Raw genomic sequence first — 20403 nt, 5'->3', positions numbered from 1 at the left:
CGTGTTTGTGGATTTGAGCTCAGTCCTGATTTAAACCCCTTATTATGCACATGCTCCATGCACGCACGCACACCCACACCCCCACACACACATTCTGCCAGTGCCCCAGCTCACAGGCATGCACAGTTCTGGCTGTAATGATTCAGATGCCATTAATCCAATCCCACCAGTACAGTTGCTCCTTTGATGTTCCCTTGGGGGAACATTCCAGGAGGTCCTCACTCTTACTGATGTGGAACTCCCTGGGGGTCAGTGAGCAATGAGGACATGTTTTGGGGGTGGGGAAGAGAAAAAAAACCCTGGGCTCAGGCTCCATGAGGGAAACAGATCTGACAAGAAAAGAGCACGGACGTTAAGGAGATTCAAAGGCCTCAGGATGGACAACAGACTTAGTTAATGCCAGACTAAGAGGGCCTTCCCTGGAGAGAAAAAGACAGCTGGTCCCCCATTCAGGGCCGGGCAAGATCCTCTCTGTCCTTCTGCCTCAGTTTCCCTCTTAGATCAATGCAGGAGCACATGCTTTCCTTGCCTCTCAAAGGATGGAGCCAAGTCATTCATAGACTTATTCCATCAAATAAGAACAGTAGAGGAAGCTACCAATTCCAGAGATGATGCTTGTCTGTTTCTCTTTGTTTTGTAATAAGATTTCCCTCCAATTTTAGGAAGTTTAATATCCCAAATACACCGAACTTGCCAAACAGATATTTTAAGGTGTGATAATATGTATTAGGGAGAAAGGGCTTCCTAATGAATAAAAAAGAGATTCCATTTGTAAATATTCGATTTACAAGCCACTTTTCCGCCATGCATGCATTGCGCAGAATCAAGTACACAAACCTGTGATTAGGTAATAATGACAAGATTATAGCAACTGGCATCATGCTGATGCTAAGTTTATACCATAACAATTAGCCCTCAAGTGTGAGTTAATAAAGGCCTAAGCACATATTTAAGAATGGATCTAAGAACAACTTAGAAAGTAATCACCAAAAGTAATCTGGAACGGGGCCATAAAAAGCAGGCCAATAAATCTCTGCCAGCCAACCAGACATTCTGCTGTTTGATAAAACTAATAATGCAAAACTTATTGCTATAGCAGAAACGTCATAAAAATGTAGTAAAAATAAACAAGCACATGGCTCTGGCAGAAGAGCTGAAAACAAGTGTGGAAATTGAAGACATCAAAGTAAAGCCAAGAAGCGTCTTGGCAAGTGGGAGCGGGCGATGTTCACATATATTAGTGGGAACTCTTAAGAAATTTGGGATTTTTTTCCCATGTTTGAACAATATTTTGGGAAGTGGTATTTCATACATACTTGTCTCTGCACCAAGATATCTCTCTTCCTCGCATTATTTTGTAACGTACTTGACTGGTGAGGTCTGTTATGATGCTGTTTAGCAGAAATATTTGAAATTTTTAAAGGAAAGGAAGAGGAAGGAGGCGCTAGTGTTATTAAGCCATACACTCACCATGCACCACGTTGCCTCAATTCATTCTCAAAGCAATCCACATTAGAAGGAAAGGGGTCCTGTGTCCCCGTTTTGCGAAGGAGGAAACCGCAGCTCCGAGGGGTGATCACGCAGCCAGGTGGTAGAGATGGGTCTTTGTGACTCCAGAAGCCGTGGGCTTGACCATGGCACTTGCTGCTTCATACTCCTGCTCTTCACTGGAAATTGCGGAGGAGAAAATAAGGTGATTCCTGTGGATGCCGTTCCAGGTGTCTGGGACCTACTACCTGCTCCGTGAATGTTCATGAATGTTCGTCTCCCCATCCCATCCCCATGTGGGAATCCATCCCACATTCCTTCCCTATTTAGACTCTACCACCTGCCCCTGGGTGGTGGTCACGGATTGACCAGGGGCAGTTATTTCCCAGAGGCTAGCAGTTAGGGCCGGGGATGGGAGGTGATTTGAAAGCCAAGGTCAACACTTTCTTCCAGCCTCAAAGTCCCCTCTTCATCAGGGCCCCATGAAAAACCTCGACACCTCCCAGTGTCAGTCAGCCTTCATGTCCACAGCTGCCTGGAGTCAGAGGGTGAGGTGGCCTGTCTCCCTGGTGCTCTACTCACAGCATCTGAAGTCACCTGCCCAGCCTCGGGGGCACCCACTGCTCTGAGATCTGAAAGCCCGCCAGGCAGCCCTGGGCACAGGTAGGGGCCAGAGAGGCCTGCTGTGGCTGGCAGACAGCTCATCAAAGGAGGAGGAGAGAGAGGAGGAAGAGGAGGAGGAGGACAGCTGTGTTTTGGATCTGAATAGGTTACAGGCCTGCTCAGCCCCTCGGATGGCCGCCAGCAGGGGAAGTGGGAAAGCTGTGAGGAGAATACCAAGTTTCTCCTTGCAGGGGCCTATTCCAGCTGAAAGCAGCCTCTTCGCCCTTAAATCCAATTAAAGGCCGATATTATGTCAGTGGAAATGTATGCCAATCCTAATATAGTCTAATAAGCCCTAAAATAGCACTCTCTAAGTGGAAAGCCCTGTGGTTTAATTTGATTCGCAGCCTAAAAACAGGCTTAATAAGAGGGAATTGGCCCCCTTTTATTTTGCAACTGGTCCCTGCATGCTCTTTTCTTCCCTTCTTTCTTTGCTTCCTCTTTCTCTTTCTCTGGAGCTCTGTGGAGAGATAGTGAGGCAGGAGCGAGGGGAGGTGCCCACTTCTTTCCCCTCAGAGTGTCCCGCTGACAGGCTCCTGGCTCCTGCTACCTGAAGGAATGTGGTTCTGGCACGTGTCAGGGACTCCAGTCCTTGGTCCTACGCTTGACTCATGTCATGCCTGGACAGGTGCTTCCTTTTGGCTTCGCTGCCTTCCATGGGCAGTTGGGGGATGGATGTGGCATTCCTGAAGGCATATATCCTGGATATACACCTTTGGATGAGAGGCGCCTCATCACTGCCTTCTTCCTGGGCCCTGGGTCTTCCTTCCCAGAATAGTGGAGCCAGTGGCCATTCTCACACGCCCATCACTGGAGGTGATGCGATGGCCAACCACAGGCAAGTCTCAAGAACACAGTCTAGAAATGGATTCAAGGCCCTGCTTTATGGAAAGTTGGTCCAAATCTTGGGACAGCAAAGGATTTCTAAACATTTAGAAAGCAGAGTTTTGGGATTTAGTGTACTTAAACAAAACAGCTTTAATGAGATATAATCCACATTCCATAAAACTCACCCATTTAAAGAGTATAAGTCAATGGCTTTTAGTATAATTACAGAGTTGTACAACCATTACCACAATCAATTTGGAACATTTTTAATAGTCTGAAAAGAAACTCCACACCCCTAAGCCACCACCCTCCCCAACTCCCAGGTCCCCCAGCCCTAGGAAACCACTAATCCGCTTTCCATCTCTATGATTTGCCTAATCCTGACGTGTCATATAAATGGAGTCATGCAATCTGTGGTCCTTTATGTCTGGCTTCTTTCACTCAGCACCGTGTTTTCAAGGTTCATCCATGCTGTACTGTGTGTCAGTACTTCACCCTTTTTTATTGCTCAATAATATTCCTTTCTATGAATATAGCACATTTATTTATCCATTCCTCATTTGGTGGACTTTTGAGTTGTTTCCCCTTTTTGGTGATTAGGAAGAATGCTGCTATGAACATTTCTGTAGATTTTTGCATGGACATATGTTTTCACTTCTTTTGAGTATATACCTAGAAGTGGAATTTCTGGATAATACAGTAAATCTATGCTAAACCATCTGAAGAACTGCCAGACTGTTTTCCAAAGTGGCTGCATCCTTTACATTCCCACCAGCAATGTGTGAGGGTTCCAATTTCTCCACATCCTCCCCAACGCGTGTTATTGTCTGTCTTATAGCCACCCCAGCGGGTGTGACAGGGTGTCTCCTTATGGTTTAGATTCGAATTTCCCTAAATGGATTTCATGTACTCTTGATCTAAACTGGTCTACGAGTTAATAAATAGTGAGGGATGCCTTCACACCTCAGCTATGGTGATTATTAACCAGATAATCTTGAACAGGAAACTTCATTTCTCTGAATCCCAGTTTCCAGATCTGTGAATCTGACATTGAGATACCTCTGGGGTTGTGAAGACTGAGAGAATGTAGGGGGAGCAGCCAGCTTACACGAGTAGCGCCCAATACAGGTCCCCTCCCTTCCCCCACTCCTGATACTTCTGCCTCCGTTTTCACGCTGGTACAATGGGAATGATATTTATACGTGCTCCAGCAGTTTCACAACAAGGTCAGGGGAAAGAATATAATTTGAAAAAGAAAAGGAGAGTGATGATGGATTGAGTTGGGACAAAGGAAAAGGGCGTTTGATGCCAAGAGAAAGAGATTGGAGGGTTTTTAACAAGGAAAAGGGAAGGGTGAGGAGTGACATAATAACCATCTTCAATATAAGAGGGGTTATTATGTGGAGGATGGTGACCAGCTGTTCCCCATCTCCACTAAGGACATCAGAAGGAAAAATGCATTTAAACTGTGGGAAGCAGCCTGTGGCTTAGTTATTAGGTGTTCCTAAGCTCCTTTGCTGTCAGGGTCGTGAAACATTGGAATGGGAATTTATCAAATTTCCTGTCCCTGAAGGCCTTTCCAGATATGATAAACTGCATCCGGGAGCATGTATGAGACGCCCTGAGGCAGTTCCTTCCCTCACAAAATGCTGCAATTCCAGGCAGCGCCCACCCTCGGTAGCCCGCCCTGTGAGACCCCGTCTGCACACCGGGTAGTGTTGTGGTGACTCCTACACCACACCCCACACTCCCCACCCCTGCCAGCCGCCCATCCTGCCCCTGTTTTGGCTGGATCCAGTTGCTCCCTTTTCTCCCCTAAATGGTGTGGAGGAGTTGCTGCTCTCTATTGCAGCAGTGAGTGATGTGGTTTCTATACATAGCCCCGGCTTATAACTTCTTTGGCAGCTCCTGGGTTGAAAGGTGCTGTTAAGAGAGGGGGATAAAAAGAGCTAAATAACCCTTTTATTGAAAAAAAAATCTTTCAAGAACAGCTCAAATGTTTGGTCCTTTAATAGATGGCTCACCGTGGCTGTTATTGTCCTTGGCAGGTCTTTCGGGGGTGGGGAATTGACTGGCTGCTCCTCTTTTAGGTGAGCAAACCCAAGTGCTCACTGGGGAGGCACATCATTAGGGTCACAGACTTGGGATGCTGCCCCCATCAGGAATCCTGTCCGTGTCTGTCTGAGGTGGGTGCTGTGGGAACTTCCCCAGCAGTCATCCCACTTCCTCCTGTAGCACAGTGACCGGAAGTGTAAGGAGGGTTGCCTCCACCCCCAGGACCACAATGGATGCTCACTGGCCTGGGCTCCTCAGGGTGACCTCTCTGCCTTGTCTCGCAGGGTGGGTCCAGACAATCCTAAACCAACAAGTTGTTTCCCCCAGAATTTCCCTGGCCGCAGGGTTTGGAGCCTCCTCCAACCCCACCCCCAACCCTACAACCCCCATATTTTGGGTCTGTGCTTGCTTTGCCTTCTCTTGGTTGCAGTGTGCCTAGATATTGATCCCCACAGCCCTGGGAGCCACCAGGAGAGGCCTGGGGGGGCCATCTGCCTGTGTCTGGGAGAAACTGCCACAGTTCACCTTGGCATATTCTGCAGATATGACTTTTCTGCACATGTCATGATGTGAACAAGGTTGGGAAACACTGAGCCAGAAGAGAAAGGTTTGGAATAAGAAGACGGGCTTTCCTTCATCCACTCACTCACATCCCCATGCATTTGTCAGCTGTGTCCTCAGACTGGGCTTCCCTCAGGGAAGGCAGGAGGGCTGCTGACGACGTCTTAGGCCTCCGTGGGTATTGTTATTGTATTAAAGATTAGGAAACTGGGGCAAAGAGGTTTCTTGGCAAGCTTATACAGTTCGTAAGTGATGGGGCCAGCGTTCTAACCCAGGCAATGTGGCTACCCGGCCCTCGTCTTTCCTGCTGAGAGATGGCAGGTGGGGGAGAAGAGCAGATCTATATCCGACACCTCCTACCCCATAAATCCCTTCTCCAGCACCAACCTACAGAAAAACTGCGAGGCAAATAAAGCTTCCTCCTTCCCTCTTATCCTTGCTCTCATATCTGTCCCAGAAGAGCCATGCCCGGGAAGGCAGCTAAATCACAGTGTCCAGCTCCCCTGTGTCCGTGCTTCTTTGCAGGGGCAAATCTGGCTAAAATGAACACGCTGGTAGCATCAAAGTGCCTCAGAAGGTCAAATGCTGCCTGGAAGGCCTGTAAAAGGGGCGAAGGAGAAAGTGAAGTCGATTGAAGAAACAAAGATGGCCCTGCTGGAGAGGTGGAAGGCTGGGATGGGGTCTGGGCTCGGCCACTATCTGTGTGATCTTGGACAACTGCCTTCCCTCCCGGCCCTCGGATGTGGTCTGCAGACTCTTCTAGGAGCGCATGACTGCCTGCCCCCCTGGGTGATGGCTCAAGGCTAGACTCTCTGACTGCCTCTCCTTCTGTGACCCACCCAACCTTTCCTGCTTAGTCCTCTGGGACAGCTCTCTTTTGGGGCAGCACAAACTCTTCCCCAGAAATACCTCTCCACTGAGCTGGCATTGGCTTTGTCAATTTCCTAGTCCCTTTCCCAATTCTTTTGTTCCCCTTCCCCCATCCCCGCTTAGCCACAACACACTCCAGCATGCAGACAGGCGCACGCTTACAGAATCCAAACTTCCTGACAGATACTCCCTCCATCCTCGTCCTCATCTTGCTTAGTTTCCAGGTGATGAAACTAGCCTTGGGCCTTGGTGGTTGTCATGGAGATGCATCCCAGCTTCCCACCCCACATCGGCCCTTGAGCTCTTCCCAGTAACCTTTCTGGGCTAGAAAAGAAAGCTCTGGCTTTGCCCTGTTTCTCCTTCTTTGCGGGGAGGGCATTCCACTGAGAGTGCTTTGACGGTACCCAGTACAAGTCGTTCCACCTGAGAGCGGGCAATGGGCTGGCAAAAAATCCAGGAGGTTTCCTATTTGGCTTGTTGTATTAGCCAATTATCCCAAGTGGTAATGAGAAAAAAGAGAAAAAATGGAATCAGGGTAACATCCATGTTGTTTATATTTTATCATCTTTGCCAAGGTCAGCAGAGGGATGCAGTTTTATTTCTTCCTCTGACCGTTCATTTAATGTCATCCTCTTACTGCTGAGCAAATCTCACCGCGTATTGATATCACCATCAGAAATACCTCCCCTTTGCATTCAGAGCTCTGAACAGACAGCTTGTCAATAATATCTACCTGAACCTCTGCAAGGGCACTTCCTCCAGGAGCTGAGACTGGTCCACATTTCTGGTAAGATGTGTGTGTGTGTAATTCATCCAGAGCTGATCTCTAAGTATCTCACAGGACGTTAGCCAGTGCCTTATACAATCCTAACCATTTTCAGTAGGAGAGGGGCATATGCTGTTGCTGCGGTGAGCAGAGGGGAGAAACTGAGTTACAAAGTGTAAGTGAAGGATGGCGTGTCCTTTCATGGAGTCCACAAGACTTGCTTTCCAGAGAGAGAGGTGGAATTAGCACAGGATGAGGAACCTGATAAGCTGGGTGTTCATCCTGCCTCCTCCATTACTGACTTGACTAAGTCACGTAATATTTTTGAACTTTGGTTTTTTAATTTTTTCCTGTAAAACTGAGTTAAAATACCTACCTGCTTCCCTCTAGGTGATCCGAAGATGTGAAGATACTTTGTAACCTTCAAGGCATGCTAGAAATGCTAAATTTAATTAAAGCGATGAGAGATCTCATTTGGCGCTTGCAACCATCCTCTGAGGTTCGCATTATTTTGTGAGGCTCAGAGAGATCAAACAACTTGCCCACAGTCACCCAGGTAGCAAGCAGCAGAGTCTGGACCAGGATCTGCTGACTTCAACTTGAGGCTTTTCATCAGCCCACAGCTGTCTGTGGAAACAAGGTTAAACCAGCGCTGAGACTCAGACCCAGAGAGAGGGTCATTTCAAGGTCACCCCAACAAACAGCCTGCTGTACTAGCTCTAGAATGATATGCAGCTCTGATGACCAGGAATTATAGGAGCCTTATGGCTCATGCAGCAGGTGGGAAAGAAGAGAAAGGGATGGAGTGGGAGAGGAGAAAGAGTGGAGGAAGGGGAAGCCATGTGAACACCCGTGCCGGCCTGGAAGAGGCGAGGGTAATGTGCCATGCTGAAGTCCTTTGAGCCAAGAGAAAATGTGTGTCTTTATCTTTGTCTGGACAATTTATGGTCCAGCTGGGCTCTTCCACAAGGCTGGGGCAGTTCTGGCACTACCAGAAGAGCTACTCTTGGGGTGAGACACTGGAGCCCCTGGGGCCCTGCCAGGAGCGTAATGTAGTCATGGTTATTGGAGGGAAGTTCCCAAATGGGGTTGGCTGGCAGAGCCCAGAAGATTTAGAGGGCACAGAGCAACTGACTGACCAGGACTCATGTATGTTAGAACCATGGACTATATCATTTCCGTCCCCATGAGTTCTGACAGTTGCTCCTCTTGACTTATTCATTCATTCATTCATTCAACCAACAGAGATTCGTAGGAAGCTAGGTAGTTGTCATAATTGTAGATGAGACATAATGTGCCTTTCTATAGTAGAGCTCAACATACTGGGTAAATTTGAACTTTCTTGCCCTTAAAAGATAAGCAGGAACAACGTTAATGTTTTGTGCATGTATAACAAGCACCCGTGGATATACAGATTATTACAGTTCACTCTTATCCAAATAAGTTTTTGGCGTTGTTCATTTGCTGAGATTAATGATGATCTTTTGGAGCACTGATGTAGCAGAAAAGTTAGTTAACCAGTGTCGTATATTTGTCTGTGCTCTGAGAACTCTCGTACTAGTCAGTCACGGTAACCGGTCTTAGTGTGTTAAGAGTCTGGACTTTAGTGCCTAAGTTTTGTTGATTATTCGTTTAAGCACTCTGCTCATCAATGGGATTTCCTACTTTCACACCTACACCCATCCCCAAAAGGAGTCATTTTAAAGATCTAAGAGCCAAATATATGTACGCATTCATCCATTTGTTCATTTCACCAACGTTTATCAATTGCTGGTACTGTTCTGTTGGGGGGAATATTCAGTATGTACAAATTTCCAGAGAGAAAGCTGAGATGAGATGCTTCAGAGAGCACACTGGATCTACCGTGATCCTCATTTCTCTTATTAGGGGAGGGTTTCTCCCTGCTGCCGTGTGTGTTGTGGGGGTTGTAGACCCAGGATCCCTGCCTGCCTTGGAAAGATTATTATCCCCTAGTTCCACTGAAACGTGAGTTCTTCTCAACTCGGCCCTTCTTTGACACATAATCAAATTGTGATACAGGAAGTGACATGACAACACTTTGAGGACAGAGGCAGAAATACAAGATGTTTTGATGAATAGCTGTTGGGAATCTGCGTCAAACCAATCACGTAGATGATGGAACAACGTAAATGAGAGAAGAGGGAGGAGGAAGATAAGACTAGCACTGAGAGAAAGGGCAGGGGTCTGGATGCTGGCCCTCATGTGCAGGGGCTGGTGCTGACTCTTTCAGGGCGCAGACAGTAGGCAAGGCACCTGGTCCCTCTCTCTGGGAGTGGGGACTCTAAGTAGTCCTTTACTCCCTGCTCTCCCCCTCCCCCCCCAGGGAGCTCAGAGTTCTTCTGGACTTTGTGTCTCATGAAACAGGAAGATCCATACGTCAACAGTCCTTTATCACATCATGGCACACGGGAAATGATCATTTCTATGGGGCACACTGCACGAGGTGGCAGACAACTGCCTCCCCAAGAGCGGAGGGGAAAATCCATGTCTTGACACCCCTGCAGCCCGTTGATGGCATGCCTTATGTGCTATGGGTGCTGTGGAGGTGTGCTCATTTCAGGCGACTTGTCTCACACATGAAAGCACAGGTGCTTCCAAGAAGGCAAGTAATCTATTCTCTTGCCTCCAGGCAACAACGTCACTTATGTGTCCTGAGAAGGCACAGTAGCCGAGTCAGCAGTGGGTGCGATGGGAGTTACCAGTGGGAGTGGGGGAGGGTGACAACAGTATTTCTAAACTACGTGTTTGTTATCAGAGAGGTGGTGCCCGCTTGTGCTTAACCTACTCATTGTGTGTTCAAAGGCAAACCTCAGTTTCCCCTTTGTTCTCTCACCTGCATCTCTAAGCCAGAGGACCCTGGAAGGACGACTCTTCCCTTTTCAAAGGACGAAAGTTTCAGAAGGACTTTCAGCTCTCTGAAAGAGCAGTGCAATAATAATTTTGAAGTGGTCCATTTAAAAAGGGCTTTCCAGACAGAAAGTGGAAGGGCGGGTGCCAGGGGCTCGGGCCAGCGAGGACGGGGAGTTCTTGTTTAATGGGGATAGAGTTTCAGGTTTGCAAGATGAAGAATTCTGGGGGTAGATGGGGCTGATGGTTGCACAAGAATGGGAAGGTACTCATCACTGAACTGCACACTTAAAAAATGGTTACGATGGTACATTTGATGTCATACCACAATTTTTTTTCACCACAATTAAAAAATTTTTTGAAAAAGGACTTCCCAGCAAAAGAGTGCACCCTGTCTACTCTTTGTCCTTTCAAAGTGGCTTCCTTTTTTCTTTTTATAGTGTATTTTTCTAACCTTAAAAAAGAATCTTTCTCTTTTAAATGGATCTTCAACACTAGGACTTTGAACAGCACCCTTCGTTGCCTTTCCCAGGAGATTCCCGATGCCAGCGTCCCTCAGTCCTTTCGTAAACAGCTTCTGAGGGAAAACACATAGCTGGGCTCCCTTCTCCTTAAGCCAAGCTGAGAAAGTCAGAGGTCACCCGCACTCCGGCCTTCGAGGTGACCAGCGGGAATGCGGGCCTCACATCTGGAGCCACAAATGTCCCCTAGCCAGAGAAACAGGAGGCAGGCCTCTGGATCCAGGCTGTGCTTTCGAGTTTATTAAAGCACAACCTTCTCTATAGCATGATATTTTAAAGCCCAGCTTAATTTATAAGGACAACAGCAACAATCACAGAAGCTTCTTATTTTATAGCCGAGATGAATCTGTTTGTAACTCATTATATTCACAAAACTGTGATTTGCCTAAGCATATTACTATGGCTCATGAATTCTATTGTTATTATCAGCATTGTTATTCATACCTTTATCCAATGTTATTATTTTTATCGAGTTTGCCTTTTTCTTTAGTTTTCAGTAATGTCTTAAAGGCTTTGTTTTATTTACAATCATAAATTCCCTAGCGGCAGAAATGATTTTCCTGATGTCGTGGGGAAGAGGAATAATAAGAGACGGAAAAGGCCTAGATGGCCTCCTCAAAGCCATTTCGATGCCAGAGGACAAGTCCATGAGGGATTGACTCACTCACGTCACACACGTTGACTGAGTGTTCCCGTCATGCCTTGCATGATGCTGGTCCTTAGGCCACTAAGATCCAAAATGATTAAAAATGGGGCAATGGTGTCCCCCAGACCTGGGTTTGAATCCTATTTAGACTAGGTAATATGCTTAGTCGATAGCTTGTGTGAATTTGGCAAAGTTACTCTCGATATCGGATTTCCATCAGACAATAACAGCCCCCACTTGTGAAATGTATGGAGTATACACTTCCATTACCTGGCATGCAGTAAATACTCAGTAAATGTTGACTATGGTTCTTTTATCTTCCTCGAGGAGCTCATAACCTAGCAAAAGAACCAAACCCTGAGATACATAGGACTGTGCTGTGAAGGGGCGGGCAAAGGCCGTGATGAGGATGAATCCAGGTGTGGGGTCTGGTGCAGGCAGGGAGGTGGCGCCAGGCGGAGCGGCAGCTTCAGCCCCGGGCCAGAACCGAGAGGGGCGAGTGTGCCAATGGGGGAGAGCCCGGTCTGGCTGAAGAGCTGGTCCCCAGAGTGGGGTCAGGGTATGAGGCTCAAAACATGCTGGGGCCATTCTGTGAAGGGCTTGAATGCCATCTTCAAGCATTTAGATTTTACTGTATTTTCACAATTCTAAGAAGCACATTTTCCTTTACATTTTAAGATCTCCGAATTGAAGGCATCTTACAATCAATGTGTTGTCATAGTTAATTGCCAGTATTTTTTTCTTTCTTAGTAGTACACAAAATTATAGTGTACTGTGCAATTGGTGCCTCAGATTAGATGAAATGTGGTGTGTTAAAGGCCACGGGACCCCAGGCCTAATTGGAGAAAGCTTCATGTTGCTGTTGTTTCCTTTCCCTTCCAGAAACTTGTTCAGTCCTGGTGAATGAATGTCCAGTTGTGCTCAGATGTAATTCATGCTGAAAAAGGGGCTGAGTCCTCCCAACTCATGACAGTCATTGTCTCAGTGGAGGGGCCCTGGCTGAGGTGGAGTCCCCACCCAATGTGAACTGCCCTTCTTCAAAGAGCCACGCATGGAAAATAGGAAGTGCAGGCAAAGAAGCAAAACTGGTCAGAAAAGGTGCTCTATGCTCCCAAGACAACTGACGCTCCTCTCGCAGAAACCTGCTCTCTTGTCCTTTGCACAGGCTGATCACCTCACACTCCTTGAAAGCTTCTACAGCTACTTCCAAGACTGGCTCTCGCTGTCTCTACGTAACTTGTGTAACTGCTATGGGTTCTGCAGAAAGAGTTAAGAACCTAGAAAACTGGACTTTAGGGATGATGCCATAAAACAGATCTTTTATTGGTCTCAATTGCTTGAGTCTTTTGTTTGCTTTCCCATCTCTTTTGTTTCCTCCCATTCCTCTTTATGCCCCTCTTTTCTGCTTCTCTCCATTGAGCAGAGCTATCCTTGGGGCACAGTAAATCCATGGGTTGCCTATTATGGGGACCGGGATGGGGAGGCAGATGGTGAAGAACCTGCAGGCCCCACCAGCTGATGCTCAGAACTATCTGAGGCTCATCTACATGCAGGGGACACAGAAGCCCCACCCCTCTCTGGTGGACCAGGGCTGGTTGCCTAGCAACTGTGCCCTCTGCTCTTTCTACACATGCTCTTCAGCATCGGCTCTTCTTCTACTTGCTTCTCTTCAGACAAGTACATGAAGTCCGTTTTCCCCCAATTTTAGCTTGAGTAAGTAATATAGCGAAGAGAGGGTGGGAGAAGTGTGTGGTGTGATTTTCCTTGGATGTTCAACCCTTTAAGTTTAACCAGGCCACAAAGGGCTCTGAGTAGAAGCCACTGAGTTCTCAGTGTCAGCTGTGCCACAGACACTGTGGGACTGGTCTGGAGCCAAGGTTGGGGGCAAGACCTAGAGAGTGAAAATATCCATTTGGGGTCTGGAGTATCTAGAATTCCACTCTATCACCATTGCCCTGCTCTAGCCAGGCAGGGAAGCTGCGTGAGTATTTCCAGTCCAGATCTATATTAGTTATCATATATGATGTGTGTGTATACTACAGGGTCTTTGGTGAAAAAAAGTCTTCATTATTACGTTCAGCTTCTATGCTAGGTCCTTTTAGATAGGAATCATTGGAGGCTCTTTTCAATGCTTTCAAAGAAGCTTCCAGTGAAAATGCAGTCTTCAATAGTCTTGTCACAATAAGTCCTTAATGCAGGCATGGGAATTCAGCATCTCAGTGAAGTGTGGGGGCCTTCGAGTATCCTGCCCTAACCCAAAAAGATGGAAACTCAAGTCTAATCGGTTCCAATTATTGTATCCAAGGAGAGAGAGAGAAAGGAGAGAGGGGGAGACAGAGGCAGAGAGAGGAAGAGAGAGAGGAGAGAGAAGTTATATTATTAAGGTTTCTTTATTTACATGTGAGCAGATACATTCATGATTGCTACTTTTCACAAAATGGAACACTTTTCCCTTTTTTATCAATGCCTTGCATATGGTATGTACACAATAAATAGTTGTGAAAGGAGGAATCAAAGGAATCTCTAGTTCGATGGTTTTAGTAAAACATATCTTTTCATGGGCTAAAACATGGAAAATTGATCTGTGGAGTATATGATTGAGAACTGATATGAAATTTAGGCTGGGAGATTACTTCGTGAGACAAACTTGCATGTGTTTTTCACTGGCTTTCACTGGCACGGTGTGGTAGGAAACTTCAGGTTTGGGATTGGGCAATAAAGGACAAGTCATATCTCTGGCCTCAGAATTTTCACGTACAAAATGCGGGTGTGTAGAAGGTCTCTGACATTAGTCCAGCTCTAACATTCTCTGACTCCAGATGTGGATCACTTTCCTTCTCTGGGCCTGTTTGTCTGGTCTGTAAAACGACAAGGATGCTGCTCACCCTGTATTTACTAGCTGAATAATCACCTGAATGAGAACAGAGTCATTGTGGGGTCTTTCTCATTCCTGGGCTTCTCCACATTCTGGAAGAAGCTGCATCTCATCATGGAAGGATCTGTGGGCTTCCATTGCCTCCTCTTCAGCCACGGTGCCCCTGGAAAGGGGCCTGGCATGGAAGACGGCAATGGGTGGTCCATGTCATCCTGCTCACAGTGAGGTGAGCCATTCTTCCTCCCTTATTCAGTGTGTGGACAGCCCAACACACAAGTGTCACTTGAGGATGCTGTTGGGGCCCGGAAATTGGTCTTCTTGGGGAAGAAAAGGATTATTTTCTTGTCTAGAGGATGGGAGCGGAGTGCTAGATGAGGGGAGTGGGCAGTCAGGGTCATCAGTGTCCACAGTTCTTACTTAAGGGCAGATCCTGTCTCTTGTTCAGCGTTGTGTCTCTGTAGCCAGACCATACCCCAATATTTACAATGTGGTCACTAAGTAATTAGTTGTTGAATGTTGAGCATTACAAGACATTCCATGGCTAGACTAGAAGGACATCTTGCTGTCTATAGAACATCCTCACGTGATTTGGAGGGTGAGGATGTTAATCACTGTGTAAATATCTGAGTAATTACTGCACTGGCAGCATTTTTAAGACGATTTGTCCTGAAATCATGGAGCAACTCGTTCTTACCACTCACATTTCATCCAGTCTTAATAGCTGACTGGCTTTGACAACATCAGAGGTATTCTTTTCTGTGTGATGTTTTTTCATAAAAGCAAGATTAGCATTTGCCTTTCACCAGTGGATTTCAAAACATTTGGGGATCATAGAGTTTGGAGGGGCCTCACTGACCCGCTAAAGTGTCACTGCCTCATTTACAGGGTGGGAAGAACTTGAGTCTGTCAAGGTTCCTGTGCTGGTGGCAGAACTGGCGTGGAGCCAGCTCTCCTGACTCCTCGTCCAGTGCTCTTTACAAGGTACCCAGTAGCCTTTGATCCTGCAGTCTTGGCAGCAATTGGAAGTTTTAAGAACTTGCCCTCACCACAGTATGCAGCTGGGAATTTGAGATGGATAGACCATGAAAGTGTTAGTGAATTTCAGAGAGGACCTCTCCATTTGAGAGGTAAAGAAATAACAGGTTTCTACAGTATATACATAAAGTGTGTGATGAGCAGCTGTTTTTCTTCACCATGAGAGGAAATGGACTTAAATTGCTCCAGGAAGGACTTGGGGCAGATAGTCAGGAGAACTTCCTGGCTCTGCAGAATCTGCAAAGGCAGATCCTGTCGGCCGCAGACTCACTCAGCTGCTGTGAGTGGCTTTCTGTTCTTGCACACCCATTTTCTCCCAAAGTGGAAGAGAGGCCCTGTTAGTGAGCAGGGCACGTTTCCCCGCCTGGAAATGTGTTCTAAGCAGAGCCTCACATCCCCTCAAGCTCATTGTCCTCTGCTCTTTTTTGAACAGAGGCAGGTTGTGTCATTTTGGATCAAGCAAAGCCTGCTGAAACCACTGAAGCCACCTTGGCTGTCTTTTCTAAGCAATAGATCAGAAAGAGAGTGTTCCAGCTTTTAAATATTGTTACTCAGAATTGGGCTGAACTTGCTACAACTGGGGTGCGGTTGACTGCAGAATTCCAGAGGTGGAATTTATATGAAAAGAGAATAAAACACATCCCTCTCCATATGACTGTCCATTGGTACGTGCGTGTTGAGCAAGTACAAATGTGTGCGGCACAGGTATATGTGCGCTCTTTCAGCCATGTGTTCCTGTGTGTGCACCTGAGTATTCGTGTGCATGATCAGATGTGCTTCCACAGCCAGGGATGTGCATGGACCTGGGAAGTGTGTGTGAGCATGCATGCACACATGACCCTTGTCAGTTTTTCTTTCCACATCACCTATGGCTGCATATATGTGCAGGTATCGGCAGCACATTTGCAAATGTCCATTCTATTTTTGCTCATGCTATTCTCCCGCCTTTATAGGGGAGAAATTGTTAAATGTTGGCAATGCAATAAAGAGAAACTGATTTCAATGGAATGTTCTCTTGCCCTGCAGACACATTGCCACTGCTTTTATGCTGCACATTACACCGTGGTAAAATTTAGTTAATTTTATGGTTTGTTATTACAACAGCAGAGTGGATTGGGAGAGACAGCTTTTGTTGGCTCCACATCCCAAATTTCCTGGGTGTGCGTAAGAGCAGGAAGCCAGCAGAGGTCGGAAACCAAGTCCACGCCGAAGCGAAGTGGCTGCTCTAATTGGCTTTTAACTTTTGTGACTATAGGAATTAGTTATTCAGTCAGCAGAGGCTTGGCTGCTGCCCTCACAGGGGGTTTATTTTGGTCAGGGAAGCAAGAAGAACACTCGTGGAACTATGAGAAAACAACCAGGTGCTCAACTGTTTTGCTGAAAAGCAACACGTTTTGGTGAAGGGAGCTTTGCGTCTGAATGTGCTGCGTTCAATTCCCAGCTTTGCCGGTTATTAGCTCCTTTGTCTCTGACCTCAATTTCTTCATCTGTAAATTGGGGTTGGTGGAAGCCACCCTCTGAGGTTCCTGGGAGGCAAGCACCTGGAACACAGTGAGTACTCTGTAAGTGTTCCTTCCCCTTCTTGCTTCTTGCCTAGGAAGCCTCTTCTGTTCCAGAATATCTCGGGGGGTGAGAGAAAGCCAGAGCAGTTGGGGTTTTGAGATCAGACTGAGTACCAAATGGGAAGAGATTAAGGAGACACAAGCGGTAGTACCCATAATTTCTGAACCCTCAAATCGGGACGTACAATCTGAGAACTTTGAGAGGACTATTCTGGAAAATTCACAACAAAAATAGGTGCTGCCTGGATCGGATGCTAAGCACCTTGGGTGTGAACATGACTGAGACCCAGTAGCTCATTGGGTGATATGCCATCCGTCACTCTGAAGGAAACAAACCATTAACATTCTTACTTATGCTACTAATGAAGCTCATTAAATCCTAAATCCGAAACAGAGTTGGTATGGACTAGAATACTTGGAGAGCAGAAGCTATTTCCACGAGAATATGGCTTTCCTTGTGATTCTTCTCAGCTGGGTCCTTGGATCCCTCCACCAATGGTAGGGCAAGCAGATGACAAAGAATATGTTAGCCCCACCATCATTCCTCCACGGTCTGGCAACTTCTTCCCCAGGCTGAGAGGCTGTTTATGTCTCTACCAGTGGCTTCTTCATGCTCAGCAGACAGTGGCCCAGCAACTCCCACAGGTCTTGCCAAGTGGCATGTGCTGGGTGGGACGTACTACCAGCAGCCCCCACTTCTCCCCTAGAATGAGGAAAAAGTCTTGAGAGAAGATGACTAAGCAGATAAAGGCTTACAGATCCAGGGGCTTGTGTCCCCTATCCTGTCTTCGAAGAGCTCCAGGAGCATTGAGATATCATAAATTCATATTCTCTGATGGTTTGGATGAGAGAAGAACAAACAATGGTATCTTTGTTTTCTGAGTTGAAACTCAGCATTTCATGGATATTGTCAGAACTCATCATTTGATTTACGATGGTCTTGAGTATTACGCAAAAAAAAAAAAAAAAAGTTCCTATTTTGGCCCAGGAAGCCCCAGAATGAAAGTACTAGAAAACCACCCAACAAGGCTGACTCATTTAAGGAGAATGAACTCATGTGCTTTGGGGCAGTGGGGAGAGGAGGGCAGACTTGGGAATGAACACCCTCTGGAGGAGGATGCAGGCTTCTGAGTCATAGCATCATCGAATAATTAGATTTTGGCAATCTTAGCAATCTCTAAACCAACCCCCTTATTGTAGAAAAGGGTACACTCTTTGTTAAAATAGTGTTCTTCTCCCGGACTCAAAATATTCGTATTGTTCAGCAGCCCCAGTCCTTGCTTCTGATAAAGCTCATGGTCATTGTGGATGATGCTGGAGAGAAGTATGCTATGGGGTAAGGTGTTATGAGTCACTGAACCCCAGACTGGAGCAAGGGGTGATGTATTTTCAGAAGATTAAAAAGCAAACAATTTGCCTTCACAAGAAAACTATGCTGAATATAATACATTTTTAGAAGTAATTTGGAACAAGTCAAGAATTTTACAGTGCCAGAGTAATCATCCCAAACGTTAACCTGTCGATGTAAATGTACAGACATTCTGGATAATAGAAAAGTCTGGTAAATAGAACAAAAACAATGTATGGTACCACACTTTTAAATTAAGGTGTTTTATAATCTGGTTTATTTTCTGATCAGAAAATTATACCCTAATGAGGTTACCCCTTATGTTCCCGTTCAATACCTGTGTCCTGGGCACTGGGGCTTCTGAGGGGCGTTGGAAGAAATATCAGGAAAAGCATTTCTCCTTTAGTCCAATATCTGTACATACGAATGGCAGAAGGCCATCAGGGCCCCCTCTCCCTCTTGCTTAACTCACCACGAAGTCCAATCCTGATTCTGGCCCTGATAGAATGAGTGGCCCCTAAATCTTGACTTCCCCATTGTCTGCAATCAGGCTACAGAATCTGAGGTGTCACTTTCTAAAGTGAGCAAAAAACTCATACAGCACGAAAATAAAAAAGATTGCTTTCCACTCTCTGCCACTTAAATATTTTACACCGAGCCACAAGAATTCCATTGCAGAGATGATACGTAGTGTAAAAAAAAGTTACAGATGTTATAAAATCATTGCAATTGTTAAATGCATTTAATTAGTATAACAACAGTAGCTAAATATGTATACAAAACACTGCTATGCTCAAAGCACCTTATAAACAGGGAAGAATTAGGTCTTACAGGACCCCAGAGAGGGAGTGAAGTTCTCTGCGTGTAGAAGACAGGGAGGATGGGAGGGGCTGACAGGTGGAAGGAGTCCCGCGCTGTGCCAACAGACTGCCCTCCTGCAAAGTTCTAGCATCAGTACCTACCAGAAAAGGACGGTGGCAAAGCCTTGGACAGCATCTCACCAGCACATTCCCACGGGACCCCAGGGAAGTGGGTCACTGTGTAGATTCTCCTCCATGATTGCTCTCTCTTGGGCACCCTGTGCCTTGACTCAGCTCTCGGCAGTCCTGCCCTCAGGGAGAAGCCCCCTCCAAGCCCGGACAACTCCTTGAAGACCCCCCACGGTGGTCATGGCCCTCTGGCAGCTGCGTACCAGGCACAATTAGGCAGCCCAGTGCTGTTCCAGCCACACCTGCTCTCCCCATGGGGCTGTTAGCAGCTGGAGCCAGCGAGGAGTTGGGGTGAGGGCAGACACCCCCCCTCCCGTCTGCAGCCTCCCCTGGTGCTCACCCTGGCCTAGGTTACACTCAGTTGCTTGGTTCTTGGTGCCACCTTCCCACCTGCCCAGTTTCCTTCTTCTTTCTTCTTGCTGAGGATCCAGTGGAACACCAGCTCTGGGCTGGGAGCAGGTGCAGGATGGGGAGGAACTGGGGGAGCCCATTATCACTCTGCACACGTTGTCTAATTAGCTTTAAGCTGGGAATCCTGGTAACAAGATGATGCCAGAGACCCCTCCCCACAAACCCCCCACCAGCCGTGCCCTGGGAAGGCTGTTGTGGAGGAACAAGTAGAGGAAGCCATCCCCCTGGTTTTGAACCACAAAATGGGAAACCAGCAATGTCCTTTTGAGATCATTCAGTCCAATGACTTTTAAACTGTGCCTCGAGACCCATTAATGTGTCATGAAAGCAATTTAGTGATTCATAACTAGCATCTCATATTTTAAAAAGGAGAAATATCAGAATGCATGTCGCATATAATTGGGACTTTTCCTTCAGTTGTCTATAAGCACGCGTATCCTGGGTTGAAATGTATTTGTGAGTAAGTCTCAAAGAAAAAGCGGAGACAGGCAGAGTCCCGCCCCTTCTGCTCTGATTTCCTCCAACCTCCCTGAGCCAGTGGGACCCGCCCAGCACACGAAGGTTTCTGTTGAGGAGACGTCCCACCTCCATTGGCAAGCCTGTCCTGACTTCTTGAACACTCCCCACTTCCGGCGAGTTCTTCTCTGCTGTCTGGTATGAATCCCAGTGGACGCTGTTTCTCTTATTTGGTTATAGGATTCTGATCATCTTCATGAAATAATCCTTGGTTAAATTCTCCCAGTGAGGAATTTAGAAATCCCAGCTCCTCAGATGAGAATTATGACTATGATGTCTCTCCTTCCCATTGGCTTTCCTTTCTGACATTGCCTCAGCTACCCCCAGACAAAACCCCTGCCCCTATTAAACGAGCCCGGGATGGAGATGTTCCTGCTTCCAGACACATCGGGAAAGCCCAG

At 46.7% G+C, this 20403-nt stretch overlaps 1 protein-coding gene across 1 annotated transcript in view; it reads left to right on the top strand.

The window, feature by feature from the left end:
• Positions 1-20403, top strand: part of PLXNA4 (plexin A4) — a 432314-nt gene that overhangs the window by 214127 nt on the left and 197784 nt on the right. The gene's annotated exons all lie outside the window — the stretch shown is intronic.

Source organism: Equus caballus, chromosome 4 (assembly GCF_041296265.1).
Source record: "Equus caballus isolate H_3958 breed thoroughbred chromosome 4, TB-T2T, whole genome shotgun sequence".
In the NCBI taxonomy this organism is placed as follows: Eukaryota; Metazoa; Chordata; class Mammalia; order Perissodactyla; family Equidae; genus Equus; species Equus caballus.
This window is presented reverse-complemented; position numbering and strand designations above follow the sequence as displayed.